Source organism: Arvicanthis niloticus, chromosome 18 (assembly GCF_011762505.2).
Source record: "Arvicanthis niloticus isolate mArvNil1 chromosome 18, mArvNil1.pat.X, whole genome shotgun sequence".
NCBI classification, from domain to species: domain Eukaryota; kingdom Metazoa; phylum Chordata; class Mammalia; order Rodentia; family Muridae; genus Arvicanthis; species Arvicanthis niloticus.
The window spans coordinates 43,153,804-43,180,035 of NC_047675.1; the positions used below are offsets into that span (position 1 = coordinate 43,153,804).

The window sequence follows — 26,232 nt, forward strand, 5'->3', positions numbered from 1 at the left end:
TCTGAAGAGGATGCCAGAGCCGCAGCATCAGGGTCTGGAAACTGGGATCATGTAGCAGGCTGAGTTCTGATGACACTTTGTAGCTCTGTGACATTGAACATGCCACTCCACTCCTCAGAGCTCCAGCTTGATTTATGTGTGAACTTTCAAGGGGTTCCGTCCATGTGAGTGTTGGAGGGAGGGAGGCATCGGAAGTGTTTGGTTTGGTGCCTGGCACGAGGCGGGCCTCAGAGCAGCTTTAGGACTTAGCTCTGGAGCCCTCAGTATGGTGAGATGGTCTCAACACCAACATCAGGCAGCCTGCATGGAATTAATACCGTAACTCCCTGTTGTGTGTGGTTCGGTTTGGTTCAGGAGGCACTGTCGGGGGTGCCCTATCGGTCATGTGATTTTTTTGGTCATGTGACCTTGACATATTAAGCTGAGAGTATTGCTTCCTCCCTCTCTCCTCCTCCTCCTCCTCCTCCTCCTCCTCCTCCTCCTCCTCCTCCTCCTCCTCCTCCTCTTCCTCCTCCTCTTCTTCTTCTTCTTCTTCTTCTTCTTCTTCTTCTTCTTCTTCTTCTTCTCTCTCTCTCTCTCTCTCTCTCTCTCTCTCTCTCTCTCTCTCTCTCATCACCCCAAGTGTGCGTGTGTGCCCTTTCTCACGTACCAGAGGTCAGCCTCTGATGTCTTTCTCTTTCACTTCGTACCTCACTGTTTCAAACAGAGTCTCTTCCTCAACCTAGAACTTCCCAGTTCAGCTAGACAGATTATCTTGTGAGAGCCCTTTCTACTTTCTCAGCATTGGGATCCCAGGCGTGTGATTTCGTGCCTAGCTTTTTGTATGGGGGCTGGGGATTTGAACCTAGTTTCTCATGCCTACACCACCAGCACTTTACCTACCGAGCCATCCCCTCAGGCCTGTTGCTACCTTTGACTCACTGACTCTAGCCTCAAGATATAAATGATAATATATAAATGAACTTGAAGATACGGTATCATGATTGTTGGTTCTGGCTTCACACTAAAGCTGAGAGGCAGTGATTGTAGCTGCCGAGAGTTCAGGTCCTGGAAGGAATCTGGCTGAGTTTAGGTTCTTCTCCTTCTACTCTACCTGTGTGACCAATCCTCCAGTCTCTAAAGTGGAGTTGGTGCCTGTTACAGTGGTCCTGGATCCTTTTTATCCGGAGAGGCCCGTGAGGCCAGATATGTAAATGACTCAGAATAAGGCTGCACAGAGTGTGGTGTTGCTATGGTTACCGCAATCTGCCTCTCATTCTGACCAGGAGTCTTTGTAGCCTCTACCACGGCTGGGCAATGCTGGTTTTCTGGGGCCATTATGAGGATGACATGCCAATTCCCCGTGGGGTGGGCCTTGGTTTCCCCTTGCTTCCCTCCTGCTTTGGTGAAACTGCCAGTGGGTTCTTACTCTTTCTCTGCTTTATCTCGTAGGACGTTCTCGGTGGGATGGGAACCTCACCAGAGTGGAGAATTTTACATATAATACAAATATAATCTATAATAGAATGATGTATATATTTTTGGGACTCTCTATTCTGTCTGGATCCCAATCATGCGGTGTGGAGTTTAGGGTCACAGACCATGAAGTTAAGGCCCATCTGGTTCCAGGCCTGGGGCTTTTCATCTGTTACAGTAGGAGCTACTAAGCTGCCTGAGGCCCTGCCGAGACTGTCAGGCTCAGGAAGCCCCCCTCCGCAGGCAGCATCTTCAGAGACCTCCAGGGCAGGGGTTGAAATGGACCAGGGAGGAGGGGAGGTAGTGTCTCTACCCCAGCCCCCACAGGGGCCTTTACAATGGAGCCGTAACCTCTATGGCTGCAGAGGCGAAGTGAAAGCCACTAATGTGGCGCCGAGGATGCAGACAGTTAGAGCATTTGCTGAAGCTGCAGGATGCTCTGGCCTCAATTTGCAGTGTCTCGGAAACCGAGTGTGATAGCACTTACCTGTACTACATCGGGTCCACGTGTCAGGTACAGACAGGGGGATTAGGAATTTAAGGTCATCCTTGAACAGGGTCTCATGTAAACCGGACTGGCCTTGTACTGTCTACGAAGCCCAGACTGACCTTGAGGTCCCTCTGGAACCTCTCGTGTCCACCTGCCAAAGTGTTGATGTTACAAACTTGTGCCAGCACGCCTAGTTGACGCTTTGTGACTGCAAGGCATCCCGAGCCACTAACTTTTCTTCTTGGTGGAAAAATATGGGCCACCCTCCCTGCTCCGTCTCCTTTTCTTTCATGAGGATCAAGTAAGCTAACATATGAGAAAGGCCTGTGTCAGCTCCAAAGCCCTGTACAGGAGAATTCTCAATTCCCTTTCCTTTATTTCGATGCCAGCACAGTGTGAGAGGAACGCTAAAGGGAGTCGGGAAGAAGAGAATATCTATGTTCTTACAACTCTCTCTCCTTAACATGACCACAGCCACCCTGCACCGCACAGTCAGACCGGTCGGCTGGGATGGTTTCCGATAAACTCTTGGCTCTTCTACTCTTGCATTTCTTGCTGTCTCAAAACTTAGAACCAAGCAGCAGATCCTGGCCGTTTGGCCTCCTTCCTGGTTGGGACTCCTGTGCGTCCTGGATCGGGCTGAGAATGCTTTCCACTGACTTAGCGCTCCTTGGGGGTCTCTGCCTTCCGTGTGCGTATTTGAACATTTTAGGGTCATTTTGAACATTCACAGCACACGGGTTCTTTCTCGATGTGTCCCCCCCACCCCCCAGTGTCCCCACACCCCTTTCTCAGCGTTCTGCCACCCTAGAGCTTGTTTGTCATCCTCCTGATTGGTCATGATCGGCCATGCTCTAGGAAGCTGCCCCCTGCTAAGTTTTGCTTCCTGTTTTTTTTTTCCCCAAAATGCCTGCAGACAGTGCACTGTGAATGTCTGTATGCTGTTTGCTTTTCATTGTCAATGAAGACCAGTGATTACTTGGGAAGTTTCCAGGAGGGCGACTGGCTGAGCCTGGATCTGGATCATTTTGTTGTTGTTGTTGTTCTTGTTATTGTTGTTGTTTTGCTTTGGGACTGCTCCTTAGAGGAGCCAGCCTATCTGTGATGGATGCTGGCTACTGATGGATGCTGGTCTCCTTCCAGTCCGGCCTGGTGGGCATCAGTACCCCTCTTTTCTCTCCCTTTTGCCCCTTCTTCAACTTCACTTTCATTGGAAATGTTCCTGCCTTTAGTGTCAGTCAACAGTTGACACCAGTTTCTTATGTCTTGGTGTGGCCTCTGCCCTCTGTCCCTATGGCTCAGTCATTAGGACTACTGTTAGCAACAGAGATGCTGATGGGACCTCCTTCCTACTGACTGTAGTTCCTGCGGCAAAGAGCAGAAAAGAAGGCTTGCTGGCAGTGGCCAGGACAGGGAGGTGGGTTTGGGATGTCTACTTCTGAGGAGGAGGCCGAGGGAGAGAGAGGAGGAGAATCCAGAGGGAAGGAGAAACCAGAACCAAAGCTGGCCTCAACAGACTTGGTCAGATGTAGATGAGGAAAGCAGGTGAAAGCATGGCTGGGGTCAGAGTAGAGATTACAGGATGATCTGGAACAGTGGACAGTGTGTGTGTGTGTGTGTGTGTGTGTGTGTGTGTGTGTGTAGCTGAGACTTTGAATGAAATAGGATTAGGAGGAAAGGAAGAGACACCCTGCCATGATCTTCCTTGGAAACTTGAGTGGGAGGTTGTATTAGTTACTGTGGCAAAATGCTTGCTTGACAAGAGCAGCTGAAGGAAGTAGTGCACTGTGGTGAGGAAGCCGCAGCGGCAGGATCGTGAGGCAGCAGGTCACGTGGCGTCCATAGTCAGGAAGCAGAGAGATGCACACTGGTAAAGAAGCTAGCTTTCTAATTTACATTCAACCCAGGATGGGAAGACCATTCACTTTTAGGGTGTGTCTGCCTTTCTCTCTGTTTTTGTTGTTGTTGGTTTTGTTGTTGTTGTTGTTTTTGGAGACAGGGTTTCTCTGTGTAGCCCTGGCTGTCCTAGAACTAGCTCTGTAGATCATGCTCGGCCTGGAATTCACAGAGATCCGCTTGCCTCTAGCTCCAAAGTGCCGGGACCAAAGGTGTGTGTTACCATCACCTAAAGTTCTTCCTTTCTCTATTAAGCAATTTAGATAATCCCTCGTGGACACGCCCAGAGGTTTGTTTCCATGGTGATTGTGAATCTCATCAAGTTGACATCCAAGAGCCATTGTCACATAAGTAGAGTCACACTTGGGTCTTAGGACTAGGCCCGGGACCTGACCTAGCAGCATCCTTTTCCCCAGCTGTCCCTTGCAGGTAACCCAGATTCATGAGCACAGTCCCGGCACACAGATGTCCCTGGCCTGTCAGCATTACGGAGCTGCCCTGCCCACACTTTGCCATGGCTGTAGAAGCTTTAGAAGCCGCTTGGGGAGGCAGTTGCCCTCTCTTTTAGTGGCCTTCTGCATGCAAAGTACAGATAGGTATCCATGTTGTCTGCCTTCTCGACCTGCAGAGGGCTGAGTGGAATGAGATTTCCTGCTCACTGGCAGCAGGCTTGGTACTTGGTGTGGATTATACAAAGATCGGCTGAAGATGGTGACCTTGGATGTTGGATGCAATGTGAGGTGAGCCCCTACAGCCCCTATAGATGACATTCAATTATTTGTTACACATTGGGAAACTGAGGCAGGGGATTAGTATAATGGTGATAGTGTTTCTGTAAGTGGCACACACCAAAAATGTGCCACTTTGACCCTCCACATGGGACATCCAACAGGAAACCAAACTTCAGGAGGACAAGTCCCTGTCCCAGTTCTGACTGATGGCTCCAGGGTTGACCAGAGCCAGCCCAACCTGGTTCAGTTTCAGGTGTAGCCTATGGACTGGTGGTTTCTCTTAGATCGTTTTCGGAAAGATGACTTATTTATTAGCTGATTTTTTTTAATCTTTCAAGCAAACAAACATGAGTGTGCCCCCCCCCCCCAAAAAAAAAAAATTGTCCTGGCTGGTTTTATGCCAACTTGACACAATCTAGAGAATCATCAGAGAGGAGGAGACCTCAATTGAGAATATGCCCTATGTAAGATCAGGCTTCAGGCAAACACACAGAACATTTTCTTAGTGATGGATGGGGGCAAGGGCAGCCCATTGTGATTGGGTCATCTCTGGGCTGGAGGTCCTGGGTTCTCTAAGGAAGCAGGCTGAGCAGTATAGTGAGGATTCTGGAATTTTTTGTTTCTTAAAAACAAAGCAAAACAAAACAAACCACCCAGAAATACATGAATATGTTTTCATTTCAATCTCAGGTGTGGGGATAATGCCCCGTTGCAACTAACTATGATTTGCCTTGTGCTCTACCAGGGGTATGGGTTTGCCAGCAGCAGATAGCTTCTGTAATTGTGTGGTGTTTGGAATTCTGGGAACTTTTCAGAGGGTACACACACACACACACACACACACACACACACACACACACACGAGAGCCGAGGGTTGGCGGTTATTGGTTGTTGACAGGGGTTGGCTGGCTGTTGGTTTTTGTTGGTTGTGGTTTATTAAGTAGCCATGTGCAAAGAAGAAACAGCTAGAAGAAGAAGAAATTAGATATCCTGCTGGCAAAGATCAAACTTGCCCCAAGGAACTCGATGCCCCTAATGAGCAGGAAGCAGTCTAACGGTAATGTTGCCCCCTTTCTGACTTTATTCAGGGATCTCTCTCCTTTCTTCTCCATCCTTTTTTTTTTTTCCTCTCTCTCCTATCTAGTGTTAGGGGGTTGGAGAAAAAGAGGGTGAAGAAAAGTGGAAGAAAGACGAACCTGTGAAATAACAAAAGGACAGCCACAGAACAATCCATGAGGAGCAAGCCAGTAAACAGCCCTCCTCCATGGCCTCTGCATCAGCTCCTGCCTCCAGGTTCCTCCCCTGTTTAAGTTCCTGTCTTGATTTCCTTCAATGATAACAATGATGTAGAAGCATAAGCCAAATAAAACAAACCCTCTCCTCCCCAAGTTGTCTTGATCATGGTGTTTTATCACAGCAGTAGAAACCCTAACAAAGACAGTGATTTAGCACATAATAGAAGATCCCAGGTCAAAAATGTAAACAGTCTCATCTACCTGGATGAAGAATGTTCCAGAAGCTTCCATGCCAGTTACCTCCTGGCTCTCTGAAGAGTTTCCTGAGTAAAGGAAAAGAATTAGTTTGGTGGGGTGTTGGAGACACCCCACCCCTTGTAGCCCAGGTGGAGTTTAATTTCAGATATGTCTGTATCATTCTTGTGTGTCCCGAGCCGGGGACTCAGATCAGGGCCCGTCAATGGTTTCCATGCGAGTGCTGAGAATTGAGCAGATGTGCGAGCCGGGATCCTGTCCCAGAATTACCCTTTGTTGACCTAGCAGCTGAGAAAGCAGCCATGTGGCTGCTCTGGGTGCAGAGTGAGGGCCCCTTCCTCCTCACTTAGAACTGTGGAGTCTGGGTGCAGAGCGAGGGCCTCTTCCTCCTCACTCAGAACTGTGGAGTCTGGGTGACCCCTTACCTCTGGAAGGAAGGGACACCCTGCCTGGAGGAGGTAGGGCATTAAGAAAGAGGACTTCGGAGGAGCTGACTTTGGGGGCTGTGTGCAGTGTGTCGGCGGTCTAGGGACTCACCATGTCGGACCCTCAGCACTGACATGATGTCAGTAGCCACACATGCCCAGGACCACATAGGTACCCAGGACTACACTGATGCTCAGAACTTTAAGGCTTTAATAAAGCAAGCCAGGTCTTGAACAGGTCCATGTAAGCTGTCTGAGGCCTCGCGGCCAGTGCTTGGCCCTTGCTCATGGTAGACACTCACCAAGAGTCACCTGTACTTGTCCTCGCCAGGGTTATTGTCATCACACAGGGAATGGACTTTCATGGTCCAAGAGGGACTTCTGGCTTGTAGAAAGGGAAGGAGGATGGGGCCCAGCAAGAGTGGACGGTGTGGTGAATGGGAGTGACGAGGCCAGGGGCTACAACAGTTCGGATAAGCTCTGGCGTGCCCAGAGTGGACCTGTAGAGAAAAACAAAACAGCCCCGCCGGTGGCCACTCCATTTCCTGTGAAGAAGGAAGTTGCTGATTTCCTCCCTGGCGTCCAGAGAGGGATGGGACAGCCCGCTTAGGGCGGGACCCACGTGGGGAGGTTGATGGGTGTGGCTGGAGTGGCTCTTTATCCAGAGCACAGTCTTTCTGCTGTCAGCCCCTGCCTGGAGTTCTCCAAGCTACTTCTCCTAGGAGGCGGGTGTCCCTGTATCTGGACCAACCTGGATCTGTTTCTTCTCCTTTGTGCTGGACAAGTACCAAAGCGACTAGAGGTCTAAGACACCAACCAGTGAGATCTGTCACTTCCTCTTGGAAGCCAGGACCCTCCCTTTTGGAGTTCCCTTGCTCTTTAGGGTACCAGTGGCTGTCAGTTTTCTTTCTACCTCCTGTGCCGAGGAGACAGCGAACTGCTATTCCTCAGATCCATTCCCTCAACTATGTTACATTTGTGTGATAATTGTCCTCCAGTCTCTTAAGGGAAGGAACTGGGGAGAGGGTAGGATCAAAGAAGTGGGTGAAGTCATGTACTGGGTCAGACAAGTTGAGGATGTGGCCTGTGCCCTTTCAAATCCAGGGCAGTGAGCTCACTGCTGCCTCAGTTTTCTCATCTGTATTATGGGGGTAGTAATGAGCCCACTTTAGGGTTGCTGAGACCAGCAAGAGCAGGACCTACCCACAGGGAACACTATGGTTACTTATTGCATTCCGTCACCTAAAGTAGACATCTCTCCAACTTTCTGTTACATGTATTTGTTGTAAGGTGTTTGTGTACACGCACGCATGCACCAGGATGTGTGTGTAGAGGTCAGAAGACGGCTTATGGGAGTCGGTTCTTTCCTTCCCGGAAATTGCGGGTCCCGAGAAGAGAATTGAGTTCAGGTCCTTGGGCTTTTGGTGGCAAGCTTCCTCAACCACTGAGCCATCCACCAGGCCTTAAAATAAATATTAAGCTGATGTGTGCTGAATAAGCTTTGGATTGAGTAATCATACCTGTGCTTTTCTTTCATGAAGCCTGTGCACACTGGTGTGGTGGCTGCCCGGCTGCTCAGGCGCCAGCATGGGCGGAGTCTCGGCTCTAAATTGGATGGACTTTGTCCATAGGTTTCCAGTGAACTTGGTGTCCTGTGTCTCTTTAGCTGACTCCATGGAGATGAAGCCCTTTAAGACACACTATCCAGTTTGAACTAGGTGTCAGGTCCCAGAGACCCCAGAGTACATTTGGGGCCAGGGGCAGAGCCCGGGAAATCTCAGCTTGAAAGCTATTCCACCTTTGGGCTACTTCTTGGATAAGTGTCATCAGACAGTGAGAAGGATGTTCTGCTTAACAGAATAGAGGAGGAGGGCCAGAGGGCAGATTCAGGAGGGAGAAAGCAATCTGAAGATGATGCCTGGGACATCTCCCACAGCCTGGCACATAGACCGGCTAGCCTCTGCTGGCCAGTGAATCCAGCATTTGGAAAAGGGTGGCAGAGATGGCCTAGGTGTCTGGACTGTGGGAGATCTCATTGAGGAGATAGCTGAGGCCCCTGGCTCCCCAGGGAGGGCTTTGGGGGCAGGTAGAGGTGGTGGGTTCTATTTGAAGGTCCCTTCCTGCAGTGGTAATGCCTGCAGGGTCTGGTAGCATCTGCCAGGCAAAGCCAAGCCCTAAGGGCTACCATTTTAAGGAAATGCCTTCTGTGGGATGCTTTGTGTCTTGAGTATGTTTCATAGACCTTGGCCTGGCCTAGCTTCCTTGAAGTATAGTTCTACCAGATAATCTACCCCAGGCTGCAATGAGCCAAGGCTGGGCTGCCGTTCCAGGCCTCCCAGAGCTGTGAGCCGACAACTTGAGCTGCTTAGCTTAGCTAGGTCGACTCCTAGTTCTTCCCAGAGAGACCCTGAGCCTCGCTGGTAGCTTCCAGAACGGACTATGGGACTCTGTCATTATTCCATCAGGTCCTGACAATACAGCGCTCTCTGACAAGCCCCGGCCATAAGTCATCATACTGCTGACATCCTGGCTAGGCTAGCTCCGAGAGGGTATTCCACCTTTGGCATCTGAGAGCCCATTAATCTACAACCCCACGGGACTTGGAGCTCAGGATGCCAGCCTTCTGGATTTCCACAGAAGACTCCCTGGTGCCCTGACCCGTGTGAAGCCACTGGGCTTGGACCCTGGAAACTCCTTCCCTATAGAGCATCACTGGTCCCTCAGCTGCTGTAGGCTGACAGCCATATGGATGACTTCCTTTGCTTGCCTGGCACCCTGCTCTGCTCCAGGTGATGGAGAAGGGAGTTCCGTTCCCACCTTCTACTCTCATGGCAGCATTTGTACCCCTTTGTTACATCCCGTGTTTGATGGGCACTGGGTTTCAGGTTCCTTTAGACTGCGCCCAGCTCACTCCTCCCTGTGCTCCAGGGTTCATCCATTCCTTTGTTCTCAGAGTGGATGCACTGACAGGAGGAGATTCCGGGGTTGTACACGGGCCCCGGAACCCCATGATCACTTCTGTTGGCCTCTGTGGGGACTTGCCTCACTCAGAACTCGGTCTTGTGATGACAATGGGGGAGGAGGTTGATAAAAAATCAGGCAGCAGATGCCAGCACAGAGTGTGTCCCGTGCACGGGCCTTGTGTCACACAGTTCCCCTGTGTCCCTCGATTTGTCACAACCTCTCCTCCCTGGTCAGCTTCTATAAGAGAAGTATTCTGGAGACGAGGGTAAACTTTCCCTCTAGTGTGGATGCAGATACCTCCCATTAGTTCTTGCACACCCTGGAACTTCCAGCCCCCGAGTGGGGCTGCACACTCTGCCCTTGGCTCCATATCTCTTTTGGAGTGTAAGAAGTCGTGTATCCAATAGTGCAAGTGTTTGTCCACATACACTCTTATTTATTTTGAAGCCGAGTCTTTAGCAGCCTCCCTTTTGTATCTAAGACTGACTTTCTCAACTTTTTTGGGGGGTGGGGAGGGAGGGAAACCAACCTCAGGCACATTATATAAGCGCCACCCGAGCTACTGCCTTGGCTCAGCATTACTCTTTTAGTAGAGCCCTGACTAATGACACTAGGAGGTTGACACTATAATTAGCCCGTTTTGCAGATAAAGAAACTGAGGCCAGAGAGGTTAGGTCACTGACTTGCATGAAGCAAGGCCAAGATGCCATTCTAGTTTTGATCCAGCACGGGCTTCAAAGTCTAGCACAATGCTGTTCTTCCGTGGTGGTGGTGTGTGTGTGTGTGTGCACGCGTGCGTGCGTGCGTGTTCTCAAACCCATCCATGTTGTAACACCTGCATGCACAGCTGTATATATTTACCAGTGCACATATGCGACATCGGGCCCTTTCTTCCCCACGCCGTGGATGTGCGGGCCTCAGACCTGTGCACCGGAGGACTTGTGCATAGACTTGAGTGTACGCCTGTCTCCATGTGTCTGCACTTCATAGGCACCTCGCCCCTTCCCTGACCTCTAGAGCTGGCTTGCCATTTGCTTTCTCATTCAAAGGTTGGGAAGTGACTCCAGCAGGTCCAGATTCTCCCATCTCACCATGCACTGCCTCACTATGCTTGTCCCTCACTTCGGGAGGCAGTCCCGACCTAGCGTCTGCATCTTCGATTTGTCTGCTCCGCATCTATGTCCATTCAGAGCACCTACTTGACTTTGTAGATGGCTCAAGACTTCACATCTGGAATGCAGGTAGATCTACATCGGATAGGGCCTGAAGGCTTCCTACAAGGCTGTAGCAGGGACCTGACGATCACCCCTCTCCCAACGCCCTAAGCAGAGCCTGTGATTACTTCGGTGTGTGGCAGCCTGGCCTGGCCCGGCCCTGCCCAACCCAGGGCCTGCAGTTGTTGTTCTGAACTCTCAGATTCAAGTCTGGGCTTGTCGGCTGCTGAGGTGCTCCTATTTTGGCCCCATGTTGGAAGCATCTAGATTCCTCTGCTCTGGCCTGGCCACAACCCCAGCATACTCTGCGTGGTACCCATACCCGTGTCTTTGGAGGTAGGGTGGGTATTTCTTCCAGCCTCCAGGGAGAAGTTGGCCTTTCAACCTGCTTCAGATCCACGTTCTCCCTGTGACTGGGTCATACCAACTCTCTACCTTGGATTTCCTACATGAGGCCACAACTACTGTGATTTAAGGTTTTTTTTTTTTTTTTTTTTTTTTGGATTTGGGCTCTTATTATTTTAAATTTTTGTTGTTTGTTGATAACTTTATACATAATGTATTTTGGCCATATTTATTCCTTGTTACTCTCTTATTCCCTGCCCCCATCTGATCCCCCTTAATTCTACCATGTTAACCTTCTCCTTTCGTGGTGGTGGTGGTGTGTGTGTGCCTGTGAGCGTGTGAGCGTGTGTGTGTTTGTGTGTGTGTGTGTGTGCACATAGCACAGGATTATGGACTAGATGGACAACTTACTAGTAACTGCATTACTGAAGAAAATGACTCTGCCTCTCCCAGCAACCATTTCTTGTCAGTAGCTCAGCAGGAGAGATGGGATCCAGTGATGGATTATTGACAAGCACAGTGTTGTTCAGTGCCCGACCTTGCACCAGTTGAGTATATAGGTGATGGACTTGCTGTGAGTTCCCGAGGGTAAGAATTTGAGCCGGTCATACTTTCTCTCTTTTGCCCCTCTCCCTCCCTCCTGGCTTCCATGTGCCCAAGGCCCAAGCACCTGCTTCTTTCGAAGGCACCATGAATTGAACTGACAGAAGACCCCAGGGAGATGGGATATTGCCAGCTTGTGTAGGTGCCCTCTGCCAAAAAATGTTCAAGAATGTTTAAAGTTTTTTTTTTTCTGCCCCCGTGAGCAAATCTGGTGGTTATCCTTTGAAAAATATGCAAAGGCTGGCCACTTCCTGTGCTTCCTGGAGCCCCACGCCTGGACCTACCAAGAACCCAAGACTCTAGGTGGGCACCTCCAGTTTTCCTGGAGAACAGGAAGTCTGTGCTGGTGAAGTCCCACCGGGCCAGTAGATGGGCTGGGGGCGGGGCGGAGGAGGGGTTGCATTTCAGGCTCATCTTGCAAAGGACTTTTTTGAGATTGAGTAACTTGGCAGGAAGCAAAACAAAGAACACCGCGCTGTGGCTGTGACGCAGGGCAGGCGATGCCCTTCCTATTTTAGGGCCTGTTCCTCTGATTTTGTTTGCAGCGAGAAGCCTCAGGGGACTCTAGTTCTTTGAGCCAGCCGCTCTTGGCCCTAGGGGGAGCATTGGCAGTGCCCTGGCCACATGTTGCTCTGGCCTCCTTGGTCCTCCTGCTTGATTGACATGTGTCTTGCATTCCTGAAGGGAACAGAGAAGGGTGGAGCTGGCTGTCTTTCTGGATGGTGTGTGTGTGAAGTTGTGGGGCAGTTGTGCAGGGGGCGAGACCCTGGTCTTGAGATCCTGCTTGGGGGGTGGCGTGGGGGGGGCGGGTACATTTCTGTCATCAACATTAACATTTCCTTACCTGTGAAGTAAGGTGACTGCAGGGCCAGTCCTGACTGAACGACTTGACTTACTGAGCAAATACCCATGGGACATCTTCCTGATAAGTCTTGTTCTGAGCTGCGGGCCTGTGAGGCAGCTGCTACCTAGGTTCACCATGCAGATGGGGAAGCTGAGGTCCAGGGGTATGAGTCATCACCTGTCTTGCTTGCAGGTGGCCAGGCTGGAGTATTTTGGCTATATTTATTCCTTGTTACCCTCTTATTCCCTGCCCCCATCTGATCCCAGCCCCAGGAAGCTGGCCATAGTCTGGTCTGTGCTCACCAAGTTGCCTTCTTCAGGAGGCCCATCAGGGAGATAGATGATCCCGGCTTCTGCTTTGACTGCGGCAGACCCAGTTTCTGATCGCCGCCATCTTGGTTAAATGGCCAACCAAGTCACATCTGGTTCCGTCTCCATTGGGTCCCATCTTCAGTACACATAGGCTCTGTTTAGAATGACCTCAGGGGACAGCATGGCACTGGATCTCTTTGAGCCATGGAGGGAAGGGTGCCATGGTCTTCTTGGCTCGGTTATTCTTTTAGAACGGAGGTGTCTTCAGTCGGTCAGCCTTGGGGGGGTGCGTCCTTGAGCATCTCACCCACACCAGGCATTTGTGGGGAGACACCAGACTGAGCCAGCAGCTCTGGGAAGAAGTCGCACCCGAGACCCGCCCTTCTAAGAAATTCAAAGCATGTTTTTTTTTTTTTTTTGCTTTGTTTGGCAAATTACCACAGTGTGGCCATTGATGACTTCTTGTTTGAATTGGAAAGAGGGGGTGGGGGAATGTTTTTCTGGTGTGTGAGAACTTTTTTTCTTTTACTACATTGATTCTTGAAGAGGCCTTAAGGCAGGGCTGTCTCCAGGCTGTGCAGCCATTTCTGTTCCCAAGTCCCTGTTCATTTGTCTCTATTATATGTCTGCTGCACCTTGTCTCTGGCCTTGCATGCTTGTGTACTCTCCCCCTTTTCCCTGGCAGTGATAAGCAAGGGGGAGTGCCTCTGAGCCCCCTCATCCCCCATTTGTTCTCTACAGACCTGCTAAGTACAGTGGTTGCAGAAGATGACTGAGATATCCCCTTTGCTAAAGAGTGTCTGTCCCCTTTGTAAAATTGTCATCTCATACTCTACAAAATATTTGAGCCTTAGGAAAAAAAGCAGGGTAGTCGGGCCACCTGTTCTGAAAAGAACCTATCTCCGGGTCACCGGATGGCTGTGAGCGTCTCACTTAGCCAGACCAAACTTTTCTTGTTTTTTTTTTTTTTTCCAAAGTACCCATCTCATGGTGAAGCATCCTTAATTTTATGAAAAGGGCCCAGCCTCAGGCCTCTTGCAAGTGGCATTGACTGTGACTTCCGTAAGGCTGTTAGAGGTCACAAAGAAAGAGACCACGATTCCAACCGAAGTGTCCAGACAAGACAAACTTGACTCTTGATCAAGAGGTTGGTGTGCTTGGGGGAATAGCCGGTGCACGGAGACAGGAAGTGCCCCGGGGTTTTTCTTCTAGCTCCTGTGGTGGTGGCTACATCTTTCCCCATTGGCTGGGGTCGGATCTCACGGTCTTACTCAGTTGGCTCACTGGAAGGGGAAAGAGGTCCCTGCTTCAGGGAGGAAAGCCTCGGTGCTTCAGGCCATGAGTTTCTAAGACCTTTGTGTAAACAAAGGTTTTACTTGCTGGGGTGGGGGTGGGGGAATTAGAGTACTTGCTTAAAAGTCCCACAAGGTGAGGGAGATAAAAAAAACGATTTTAATTCCTTTTCCTACACACATGGTTCCCACCCCCCCCCCCCCACCACACACACACACACACACACACACACACACACACACACACACACACACGGTTTCGCTATGTAATGTAGTAGCTCTGGCTATTCTGGAACTCACTGTGTAGACCTGACTATTCTCAAACTCACAGGGATTCACTTGTCTCCGCCTCCCAAGTGCTGGGATTCAAGCACTACACCTGGCTCTTAAACACACATTTTGTAGTCTTTGGTAGAAAAGACTCACTTGGTATTTCCTACAATGGTGATAAAACTATGTGTTGAGATTTTTTCTCCTGTGGTGCTAGAGAATCTGAGTTATCCCTTCTGGCTTCAGTGGCCTGTCGCCCATCCCTCTTCTGTAGATGCAGCTCTGGCCATCGGATCTCCAACTGGGTGTGTGGAAATGAATTCTTAATCTCCGTCTTCTCTCTTGTTCTCTGAGGTTGCCTGACGCCTGTGATCATAGCCCAGATGCCCAAGCCAGGCACTAGGCCTGCCTATGACATAGATGTCACCGTTACAGAGTGAGAGTAAGCAGCTGGCATTAACTAATGAGCATGTCTCCAGACTCTGGCTGGCATTATGTGGTATATATTTAAATCTTTACTGGAAACCCCTCGTTTTACAAACTGGTAGTGAAGCCTGGTTATTTTCTCAGAGTCTGAAGAGAGGTGGTGGGGGCCTGAACCCACCTCAGTTGCCCTCCTGACCCGGAAGCTCCTGGCCTGCATCCCCACTAGACTTGCAAAGCGCTTGTTGTTAGTCTGTGAAGAAGCAAGTCCAGGAAGCAGGGGGAATAGCAACATGACATTACAGTGATGTTTTCTACAGTGGATTAGAAATAGCAGGAAAACCTGGGTCTCCCTGTCAGGAGTTGTGAGAAACGATACCTTTGACCAGGCTCTTGAACCCCCTGGTTCCAGCAAGTTAAGCTGGCTCCTGCTGCATGACAGACAGCCCCCTCTGTCAGTTTCTTGACACTGGGCCAGATGGTCCAGGGTACACTGCCGAGGGCTTTGTTGATCTGCTCTCCAAGGGACACATTGTTAGGCATTCTTTGAGCATGCCTGTAGCTGGTCTTTGCTGCTTGTGAGGTCTTCCTCCTTCTACCATTTCAAGCCCCTAACACTAGATAAGGGAGAAAAAAGGATAGTGGGGAAGGAGAGAGATCCCTGAATAAAGTCGGGGGTTGGAAAGGGGACGAAGTTGTCATTATACTACTTTCTGCTGATTGACTGGGGGCTTCCTCGGGGGCAAATTTGATCTCTGTCAGGATATCTGATTTCTTCTTGTATGCTTCTTCTTTGCACATGACTACTTAACAAACCGTGACCAACAGTAACCAACAACCAACCAAAAACTTATGTACTCTCTGAAAAGTCCCCAGAATTCCAAATGTCACACAATTACCCCCCCTTCACATGTGTGTGTGTGTGTGTGTGTGGCCCCCCCTCTCTCTCTCTCTCTCTCTCTCTCTCTCTCTCTCTCTCTCTCTCTCTCGTTTTTTTAAATAAAGAAACCCAAAACTCCAAAATTGTTATTACACAAGCCTGTGCTTATCCTGGGCCACTGGACTCTGCTAGCGAGCTTACTACTCTTCACCTGCTTTGGCCGAGGCCCGTCATGTGTCTGTACTTTTAATTCGGAGAGCCCTGTAGGGAGGTGGGGACGGGAAGGGTGAGCCTGTTTGGAGGGGCAGCTGGACTGTTGTAATTTTTCGGTGAGGTTCCTAGACCTCTGGGCCAGGATGGGTTTTCCGATTCTTGGACAGCTGCTGGTTTCATTTGCCATTTCCTTTCTGGGTTTAGAAGGTGGCAGAGCCCAGGCTGCAGGCTTCCTTGCCTGGGGCTGTGGGACTGGGCTTCTGCTCCCCACACTGGTGGAGTTAATGCTTGTCTGGATTCCCTTCCCATCAGGCCCTGGGAGGGAAGGCTTTGGGGAGAGCGTCAGAAAACTGTAAGGTTTTCCCTCCTGCTCTTGTGGTCTCCCTTTGCTGAAACATGTCTTGTTTGAGTCAGGGGTAAGCCTGTTGTTGATGGAATACTTAGTAAGAGGTGTTGGTCACTCCGCTGTCTCCTCTTCATCCTCTGACAACTTGAGCAGGTGGGGCTGGTTTTAGCCCCATTTATGGGAGAAACTCAGAATAGCATTAATTTGTATGAGGCTCAGAACAAGGCCGAGGGAGGTTAAATGACCTCTTCTAGGCTGCGCAACTACAAGTGGCCTATCTGGGATTAGATCTAGGTTTGTGACGTTCTGGGCTGGCAAGTGGAGCCAGTCCACAGCACTTACTGAATTGGGCTCGGAGACAGTCATCAGGAAAAAAGGGATTTGAAAAACATCCCCCTTCCCCACCCCCTTCGGAGAAAGCTCGGGGAGATCTTGACCTTGGTTTCTTGAGAAGTGAAACTTGGCTCGGTTACTTCCATTCGGCCGTTTGATTCTATAGTGAGATCTGATCCTTTAACTGCAGTTTATTGGTCTTTAAAAAAAAAAAAAGGCAGCAAAACAGATATGGCCTTGTATCCTGGAAGGGTCATTGGAAACTGGGTGTCAGTGCCAGGCATAGCTTAAGAGGGGCAGTAAGGTATGATGGCAAAGGTCTTCCCTATGGAAAGAGAACAGTAAAGTCTTTGAAGCTGATGGTGGATTGTTCCTGAATGTTCCCCGGAAGAAAGGATGTCTGTCCCACCTCAGATTTCCAGGGGGTCCTGTGCACTCTTTCCCTGCAGACTTCAAAGAGGACCAGAAACTCCTTCTAAACTGGGGTGTTGCTGCCTGTGGGGACATGAGAGATGGAGAAAGCCAGGTTGTGTCTGTCCTGTCTTCTTCACGTGTTCATTTGACCTGCCCACCCAAGAGGAGAGCAGTCGAGTGCTTTAACTAATACGTAATTTAAAAACTGCGGCCCAGAGACCTGGCAGGGGAGGGGTTTTTGTTTCCTATGAGGTGGAAAGGTGACTGAGTTTAACTGGTGCTCGATTGAGAACTCGAAGCCCTTTTCTGGCCAAGTTCACTTTAGAAGATTTGGCCGAGGGGGCAGAGGTTAAGCCATTTAAACCAGGGAGCCGTTTAAAATATTATTCCCCTATTAAAGTAGGCACGGATTTGGAGTGGAATGTGAAATTTACAAGGCTTATGAGATTAAACATGAGGCCTGAATGGAATTCTTGGTTGGGTGGTGGCTGTGCAGTACTTTGCTCTGTGTTGAGGTTTTGGGCTTTGGGGGTGTGTTGGAGGGGGGGCGGCAGCACTCAGTTGTGGGGCTGCTGGGGGGGGGGTATTGGTCCAGACTGTGAGGCTAGATTCTTCTACTGATGATTGATTGATTGTGTGTGTGTCTGTGTGTGTGAGCATGCATGTTTACATACGATCGTGTGTAGGTTGGAGGTCAAGGTTGGATATCTTTATCTCTCTTTCCAATCTTACTTTTTTGAGGCAGGGTCTCTCCCTGAATCTGGAGCACGCTCCTTCTGCTCTCGGAAACAAGCATGTGCTGACGTACCTGGCTTTTTATGTGGGCGCCGGACATCTGGACCCAGGTCCTCGTGTCTGCACACCATGTTCTTTAGTAACTGAAGTTCACAGTGGCGAGACAGGCCTTTTTCTTACCCTGTGACCGAGCTACCTGTCCCCTCCTCACAGAGGACAGAAGCACACATTCTTGGGCCTTCCTTTCCAAGGTAGTCTAGTCTCAGTATACAGAAGCGAACACATACAGATTCTATTTCTTTTTCATGCTTGTTTAAACAGATGACAGAATTGTATACACACGTCCCAGGCCGTTTTCAGTCTAAACAATAACAACGGGTTGTTGCCGGCTTCTCTGTGGCTACGGACTCTTCCTTCTTAGGAAGTTATCTAAACATCTTCCTGCAGATGGGTGTGTTTCCAGTCTTTGGCTCTTTCAAGTGGCTGTCCTCTGTCCATCTTTGAGATGAATGCACGAGCATCTTTGTCTCAGAGTAGGACAGCCTGGTCAAAGAGGTGTGTTTCCAAGCCCCTGTGACCTTTGGTACTAGCTGACTGTTCTGGCCTGATCGTGGAATGCTGCAGAGTGATCAGATTTTGCTACGGGGACCTGAGCAGGTGCCAGGGTGGGGATCCGTCTCCCATTCCAGGGCCGTTTCTAGAATGTGCTTAGTCAAACCGGCGCCCTGGGATAGGATATGCTGATATGCTGAGGCGAGCGAGCGAGTTGAGCCAAAACTACCTCACTTAAGAGCGGGACTTGGTGTTTGGGTGTGTGGCGTGTGGGTCCCTCCCTTTGTGCCTGGCGGTAGTCTCCGATGCCAGCAAAGAATTCCTGAGCACAGTTCAGGGCCCCTTTCACTCTGCCTCCGAAGTGGAGACTTTTGTGACAGGGAGGGATCATGTGTGTGTTGCTTTTTAGGAAGGGTGCATTCTTCAAGGAGAACGAGTGGTACCAGTCTCCATGAAGAGTTTATGGGTAATGATGCTAACACTAGTCTTCCTATCTCATCCTCAACGCATGTCACCCGCTCTGTAGTGGGCTTTCACTAGCCCTTCTCCATAGCTGGAAGAAGGCTTTGCACAAGGTAGTTTGCTGGAGCTCTTCCTCCTGCTCCCCTCCACCCCCACCTCAAGGAGTGATGGTGGTTTGTGCCATTCAGGTAGGGTGCCCTTAGTTGTGGACATGACATGGGCATTTTAACTTGGGCTTCACGGAGAGGGTCCCTTGTCCTTTCTTTATCACCTCTGACGCTCTGGAATTTAGGATTTTTCACTGATTAAAAAACACAACTGTCGTACCCGTGCCTCCTGATGGTAGCTGGTCGGTGTTCACAGAGCCCTGCTCTGGGGCGCCTCCTCTCCTGACCTTCTTTCTACAGCTTCCGTTTGTCCTGAGAGTCTGGGGCAGTGAGGCTACGTAAACAGAGCTGTGCTTCACAGATGGCCTGGGGACTCAGAATTCTGCCTGGACCACCCAAGGCTTGGCCTTGTGTCCCTTGGGAAACCCTCTGTCCCCAGCTGCACATGCCTGGCCCGGTCACTGTGCTGTTTTCCTGTCTTTCCTGAGCGTTTAGGAGGTGACAGCTAAATGCCCTGGAGAGCTGGAGCGCAGGACACAGTAGGAGTAAAGCTTCCATCCTCAATCACATTGCTTGCCAAATGGAGCCTCGTTTTGATATCATTGGTGGTAGAGTTTGAGATGAAGGTGCTTTGCTTCTGTCTCGGACAGGGCATTTGCCAAAAGCCCCATTGACTTTGGCTCTGCCTATAGGCTAAGTGCCTTAATGGGGCATTGACCAGTATTGCTTTACCTCATAGCCTCTCCTTTAAGCTACGACTTCCGGTTCTCAAGGTCTGATGGAGACAGAAACTCCTTGCATCTGTCCAAGGGCTCCACAGAGGGATCCTTTGTGCCTTTGGATGGGAAGGCACAACTCATTAGAGTGACATTGCCCAGGTGGACCCTATGAGTGACACCTTCTTTACTGAAGATGGTGATGCCAATAACGTCACTTGACTGTTGGCGGTGTCTGCAGTCTGCTTGGATGATTTTATTTAACCTTTAGGACAGTCCCTTGTGGCCTGGGGGCAGAATTTCAGTCCTGCTTAGTGGTAAACGGAGACACTGTAACTAGCAGGATATCCTTGAAGTCACAGAAGGAGCCACAGAAAGAGCCAGGATTTAAGCATTCCAGAATCCTTCCACCACCGCCCCTTTTGGGTGCTTTGTTAGGGCAGCTGTTACAGAGGGTTCTCCTTAATTAACAGAAGCGCAACTCTTCATTTGGGGAAAGCATGTGCCTCGATCCAGAGGAGTAAAGTAGCCCCTTCACTCACCTACCAATCAGCTGTACCAGAGGTTAACCCACTCATGACCTGTCTTGTGGCAGAGCTAACGTGTGGACACCCCTCTGCCCCAGCCACTGAACTATTTGATGTTCTTTAAGTGATCTCCAAAAAAGAGTAGGTGTGTGTGTGTGTGTGTGTGTGTGTGTGTGTGTGTGTTTGCTTGCAATGTGCATGTGTTTGTGCAGGTGTGCACCCAATCGAAAGGAGTCTGTTTCTCCTTCCACTCTTTGGGTTCTGAGGGCTGAACTCAGGTCCGCAGACTTAGTGGTAAATGCTCTTCTTCTTGGCTAAGCCATTTCACCAACCCCCTCCATTTTAGTTTTTAAGACAGGGTCTCTTGCTGCATCTGGAGCTAACCTGTTCGGCTACATCAGCTGGCCAGGGGGCCCCAGGCACCTTCCTGCCTCTCCAGTGCTGGCCTTTTACGAGTGCGGGGGATCTGAACTCAGTTCCTTATGCTTATGTGGCCAGCACTTCACTGAATGAGCCCAGGTTCTTTCCTGTCTGCCTGTCTGTCCATCCATCCATCTGAATGTTGTATATAGAGTAGGGGGTCATTTGTTTATCTATGTATCTGTGCATGCATGCATCCATCCATCCATCCATCCATCCATCCATCCATCCATCCATCCATCCATCCATCCATCTTTGAGACAGTTTCTCATGTAGCCCCGTCTTGGAACTCATTATATAGACAGACGAGGCTGGTCTCTCCTCTCCTTGCTTCCCTTGTGCTGGAATTAAAGGCTTGCGCCACCGCATCTGGCCTGGGTTCTTAAAAGACATAAAGTCACACCTACCAAACACAGTCATTTTCTTTCATAAAAAAACCCAGACAATATTTTCATTCCTCTAATTGTCTCCTAAATTATTTTCACCATGGATTTGTTCAGATAAGAGTCCAGACATGGTTGTCTTATTAAGTCTCTAGAGGACTTTAAAATTTTTTTTTTTCAAAGCAGGCGTCCATCCTGCATGGTTTTCCATATGGAGGCTTGGCTGATCCTTCTTCACGGTGTCATTAAGGATTCCCACTGAGCCTTATATTTCCTGTGAGTTTCTGGTTCTCAACCATTGTTGTGCTGTCCCACAGTCCCCGGACCCACGTGGCCTATGAGCTCTGGAACTGTGGGTGGTCCTAATGGAAATGTATCAACACATCAGATAGACATCAGATTTTTAGATTTTGTATAGAAAAAAATAACTTAAACCAACTTACAGATTTTTTTTTTTAAGTAAGTTACATGTTGGAATGATAAGGTGTTGGCTATATTGGGGTAAAAAAAAATGTGCTGTTATAACTAGCTTCACTTTGTTAAGAAGGTAGCTAGCTCCTAGGGCCTGAGGAGACAATAGAGTCTGAGGAGTTAAGTGTCTGTTATGTTGGCATGAGAACTTGAATTTTACAGGGATACAGGAACGGCATCCTTGGAGCTTCCGGGCCATTTACTTCTGTTAAATGAATGTACTGGTTCAGTGAGAGATCTTGTCTCAAAAACTTGATAGGAATAGAGGAAGACACTGTTTATTTACCTCTGGCCTCTACATGTGTGCACACACGTGTTTATATATGTATACTCACCCCTACACCCACACCCACACCCACACACACTAAAAAGAATGTGGCTACCACGCAGAATTTCAAACTCACTTCTTAGCAGCTCAGACTGCATCTCCATTGGAGATTGCTCATACGGAGCATTGGTCAATTTGCTTTGAAAGGCTAGGCTTGAGTTTTTGTGGGAGGCCTTGTTGCTCCCCTCCACAGACCCTGGTGTCTGGCAGTCCTCTGGATGTGACTGGTGACCCATCTGTTGCCAACTTCCCCATCGGGACTTCTGCTAATGTTTTATCGATCATTACCAACACGTTGGTAAGCCTTTTTTTCCCCTTAGCAATTACAGAACATGGTAGATACCGGAAGCCTGTTTTAGGATTAGATAGACTGATCCTAACACGAGCTTTCCTTCTCTGGATCCTTGGGTGCTCTCACGCTCAGCACGGACAGGAAAGATATTAAGGAGACCCTTAAACATCAAATCGTAGCCTTGATAGCTGAGTTGGTAAGGGGCTTCCAGAGGCCTGCTCATGTTTTCGTGTCTCTGCTATCAGAATGAGTTTGGGGATGCGTGTATATTGAGTTCTGGTCTGTTTTCAGGAAAATCGCTTCGGAATCTCCTGGTTTTTGGCTAGTGAGGCTTTACTGTTTCCCTTTGATTCTGTTTCCGGGCTTTCTTCTCTGCTTAGCTAGTTGGTTGGGATTCTTTGGAGTTCCGTTTGCTTTGTTTTCGTTGGTGCATAGTAACTGCATACTTACACGGGGCACACTGTGAAGCGCTGGCAAAAATATAGGTGTAACGATCTAGCCAGAGTAATTGGCACGCCCATTCCCTTTACCATTTACAGCTTCTTAGGGGGTAAGCAAAGTCCTTTGTGTGAGAGGACTGTCTGCATTCAGAGGACCCAGGATGTGGGGTCTTCTTCCCAGCAGGATAATTGTAGGCAACTCCTCCCTCCAGTCTCAGGGCCAGTTCCCAGGGAGAGGCCTCTGTAGAGGAGGCAGGCCAGATCTGCTGGTTCAAACCTTACAACTAGTAGGTGTTCCGGAAACAGCTGTCGCCTGAAAGATGATCTGTCCCACCACCTGGCCAGATTGGATGCCTCTCCACCCGGACACTCTCCAGGAGGCTAGCTCCACACAGGGCTGGCCTTTGATCCTCTGCCGCAGCAACTGGGACACCTCTCTGGGGTCACACACAGCACACTGACTAGGGCTTCCCACCTGATTGCTGCTCCGTGGCTCCAGGGGTCCTATTGGCTGTTCCTCAGAGGAGCAGAGTCCCATTTCCAGGCTGAGATGTTTTGCATTGCAGGGCTGTAGTCATCTTATGACTACTGGGACTTACTGGTGTGATTCAAGCATCCTAATCCTCTAGGGGGGCTGGCCTGTAACCCCCTTACATGAAGCCTTTGCCCTGTTGTATTGGCAACAGCATTTACTTTTCAATCCTTCGAACTGGCTAGCTAGCCTCGGCTTCACTGGCTAGCACCATCTTGGGGCTGGAGGAAGGCTCTTGTCTTCTGGGTCCCAAAACGGACGAGACATTTCTGTTGTAGCTACCGCTGCTAGTTTAAAAACGGCAAGAAACAAACACCAAAGTCCCCGCAGCCAGCCCGCCCAGTGTCCTGAGAATGTCCACCTCCAAAATAACTGTGTTTATGGAGACTGGCTTCACTCGCTCACTAGAGACGAGGTTAGAATGTGGCGACACTTCCGCTCTATTTGAGGAACGGATTTATGTTTGATGCTGTGGTAGGCCAGCAGGTGTTCTGCATTGTGTGTTTGAGGCTGAGGCTGGCACGGAGGAGTGCTCATGGCCACTTCCAGAGGATCAGGATGCATTGAGCTTTTGGACCATAAGGATTCACTCAGCTTGAGTATAGCAAATGGGCAGGGCAGGTTGACTTGGGGGAGGGCATGGGGTTCTGGAAGCCTGTTATTCATAGCAGGTGCTCCTCATTGGCCTGCTACCTTGGACAGTTGACTGGGCCTGGATGAAGGCTCATTTCTTGAACAGTGCGGGAGCTCTGGCATGGCTCCGCACATAGCCTGCACACCGGGAGAAGTGACTGGAGGATTGTAGCCAACCAGGCGTGCTTCACCGTGTGTGTTTCTAGGGATAAGCTATGGTACTATTATATACATCTGTTATACACAATATATTCCTACCTTCAAGGACTCTTGAAAAGATCAAGGATCAATGTAACAAAGTCCTTAGGAAGGTGCCCGCCTATGGATGATGGCTACGGTTGGACTTGATATCACTGATCCTGGTCTCAGTGTCATTAATGCTCACACCTGTCAGAATAGGTACCACAAGGCTCCCTTTCCAGGGATAAGCACCCTGGGACATTATGGCTGAGGATCTGCTGTGTGTCCCAACAGCCACGGGCAGATCACAGCCTTCTGTCTTCCAGCTGTGGCCCAAGATCGAGTTGTACCCCAGGGTTTCCTGGCTGATTCCTTGGCAAGGCCTTGACATCCCATGATGCCTTTTCCTTTGGGCCCACTTGCCTCTTGCCAGGGAGGCAGGAAGCAAAGGAAACCTAGAGGAACCAGTGTCTCTTGAATCCAGCCACAGGCTGCATGAGGGGTGAAGCCGGATGGGTAAAGGGAACCCTTATTCTTCCTCTGAGCTGGGAGGCCTCATGATAAGCTAATGATAAGCTAAATCTCTTTGTTGAGAGGTCCTGTTTGGTGTCAACACAGGGTTTGAATTGGCTCCAATGAGCATCTGTTTCACAGAAGAACTATTGTATACTGTTGAATGTAGGTTGAATGTTGGTGTAGGGTCTATAAGTTGAGGAATGATTCATCAGTCTGAATGCTAGTCTTAGAAGATTCTCTCTCTCTCTCTCTCTCTCTCTCTCTCTCTCTCTCTCTCTCTCTCTCTCTGTGTGTGTGTGTGTGTGTGTGTTTGAAATGAAGCCCACCAATGTTTTTTCTTCTCCATTGTGTGTGCTCCACCAGGCAGTCCTGGAGATCAGTAGGAAGCTACCCTTGGGTCTGTTTCATGTTCTTCTGATTACCACTTGTGGCCCAGGCTGGCCAATGAAGTGTGGGTCCATGCACTTGTGCTTTAAGCAAGGAGGCTTGAAGAGTCTCAGTAAGCCTCAGAAGCAGCCCAGCCACCCCTGGGCTCCCTCCCTGAGGCCTGGCTTCCACTGTTTTCCCTAGCCCTAGCCCCTGTATCTCCCACCCTCAACAACACACCTCAGTCCTTCCAATACAGAAGTGTGGGCAGCTTCCTCCACTTGCCCTCCATCTCTGGGTTTCTCGATGCCTCCTTTTATTTTATTTTATTTTATTTTTTTGTCTGTGTCTAGTGACTGCTGTCACCCATGTAACCACTTCTCAAAGTTAATGTTCAACAGTTTGGATACCTAAGTGGCTGGTTAGACCCTGGCTGATCCAGCCAGCGAAGATTCCATGGCTGACTTTCCTGAGGTTCATTGTCACCTGACTCCAGCTGTTCGTTTAACCTTTGCCCTTTGCCACGCATGGAGACTCCCTAAAGTTCTTGCCAAACTGCTGACGTGGCTTTCCCTTGCAACCTGTCTTTGCAGCCTGGGCTTGTGTCTCAGGTGGGTGGCTTATTCTTGACTCTCTCAGACTCCCTCAGAGATACAGATCAAGCTCCTGTCTCCTCACCTTCCTACCCTCTGGCTGTGGCTGCTCAGCGCCCTCCCCAGGGTGCTGAAACTTTCTGTGCCCAGATGAACCACTCTGTTCACCTTTTGTTCTCTGGAGGGCATGCTATATCACAGGCCTGGAATCCCTCACACTGCCGTTCTCCGCAACACGCTAACGCTCTGTCCTCTCTCGGCTAGGGCCTTTCATTTTTGCCCTGGTTCCTCTTGGGTCCCAGCTATGATGTATCTCTTTCTGGCTTGATGGCTTCTTGAGTTGTCTTCAAGTAAGCTATAGGCTCCATAGGGACAGAGGCAGGGCAGGCTTGTTCATTGATACCACAGCTGTGACCGAGTGCCTGGCTTTAGGTATTTGAGCTTCTGAGTGACTTCCTAAAAGAATCCTTCTGTGTGGCCAGAGAGGTGTGCCCAAGGATGCATATAGTACAGTGAAGGAAGGAATGGATGAGGTCATCTGCTGCTTTTACAGAAGCCTAGGCTCAGTTCCCAGCACCCACATGGTGGCTCACAACCGCCTGTAACTCTAGTTCCGGGGGATCCGATGCTCCTTCTGACCTCTATGAGTTCCTACGGGCACACGGCACACATACATAAACTCATGCAGTCATGCACACAGCTAAAACCAACCAACCAACATACATGCACACATATGTAACTGTTATATGGTGTATTATAACATATCATATATGCCATATATATGATATATGTCATATATAGAACATTTGAAACACAATAGGAAAGAAAATAGCAGTTAAGGTTCTTATTATTGAAAGCACAGGTAGGTAGGTACATTATACCGTGCATACCCAATGGAATAGGATGTAGCCATGACAGAAGTTGCCACGTATCTAACATGCCCATCTGTGGATAGGTCTCAAAACCTGCCATTCTTCAAGACTCATTATCATACAAAAGTGTTGAACAAAGGTATCAGAAAGGTGTATAAATGCCTTAAA

The 26,232-nt window shown here is 49.5% G+C and overlaps 1 protein-coding gene and 1 long non-coding RNA gene across 2 annotated transcripts in view; both read left to right on the top strand.

The window, feature by feature from the left end:
- LOC143434986 (uncharacterized) overlaps positions 1 to 5,952 on the top strand; it is a 38,322-nt gene extending 32,370 nt beyond the window's left edge. Inside the window, exons 2-3 of the long non-coding RNA XR_013104908.1 lie at positions 4,470 to 4,581; positions 5,717 to 5,952. This is a non-coding gene — a long non-coding RNA (uncharacterized LOC143434986). The remainder of the gene's footprint in view (positions 1 to 4,469; positions 4,582 to 5,716) is intronic.
- Positions 1 to 26,232, top strand: part of Cmip (c-Maf inducing protein) — a 200,999-nt gene that overhangs the window by 33,826 nt on the left and 140,941 nt on the right. The window lies entirely within an intron of this gene.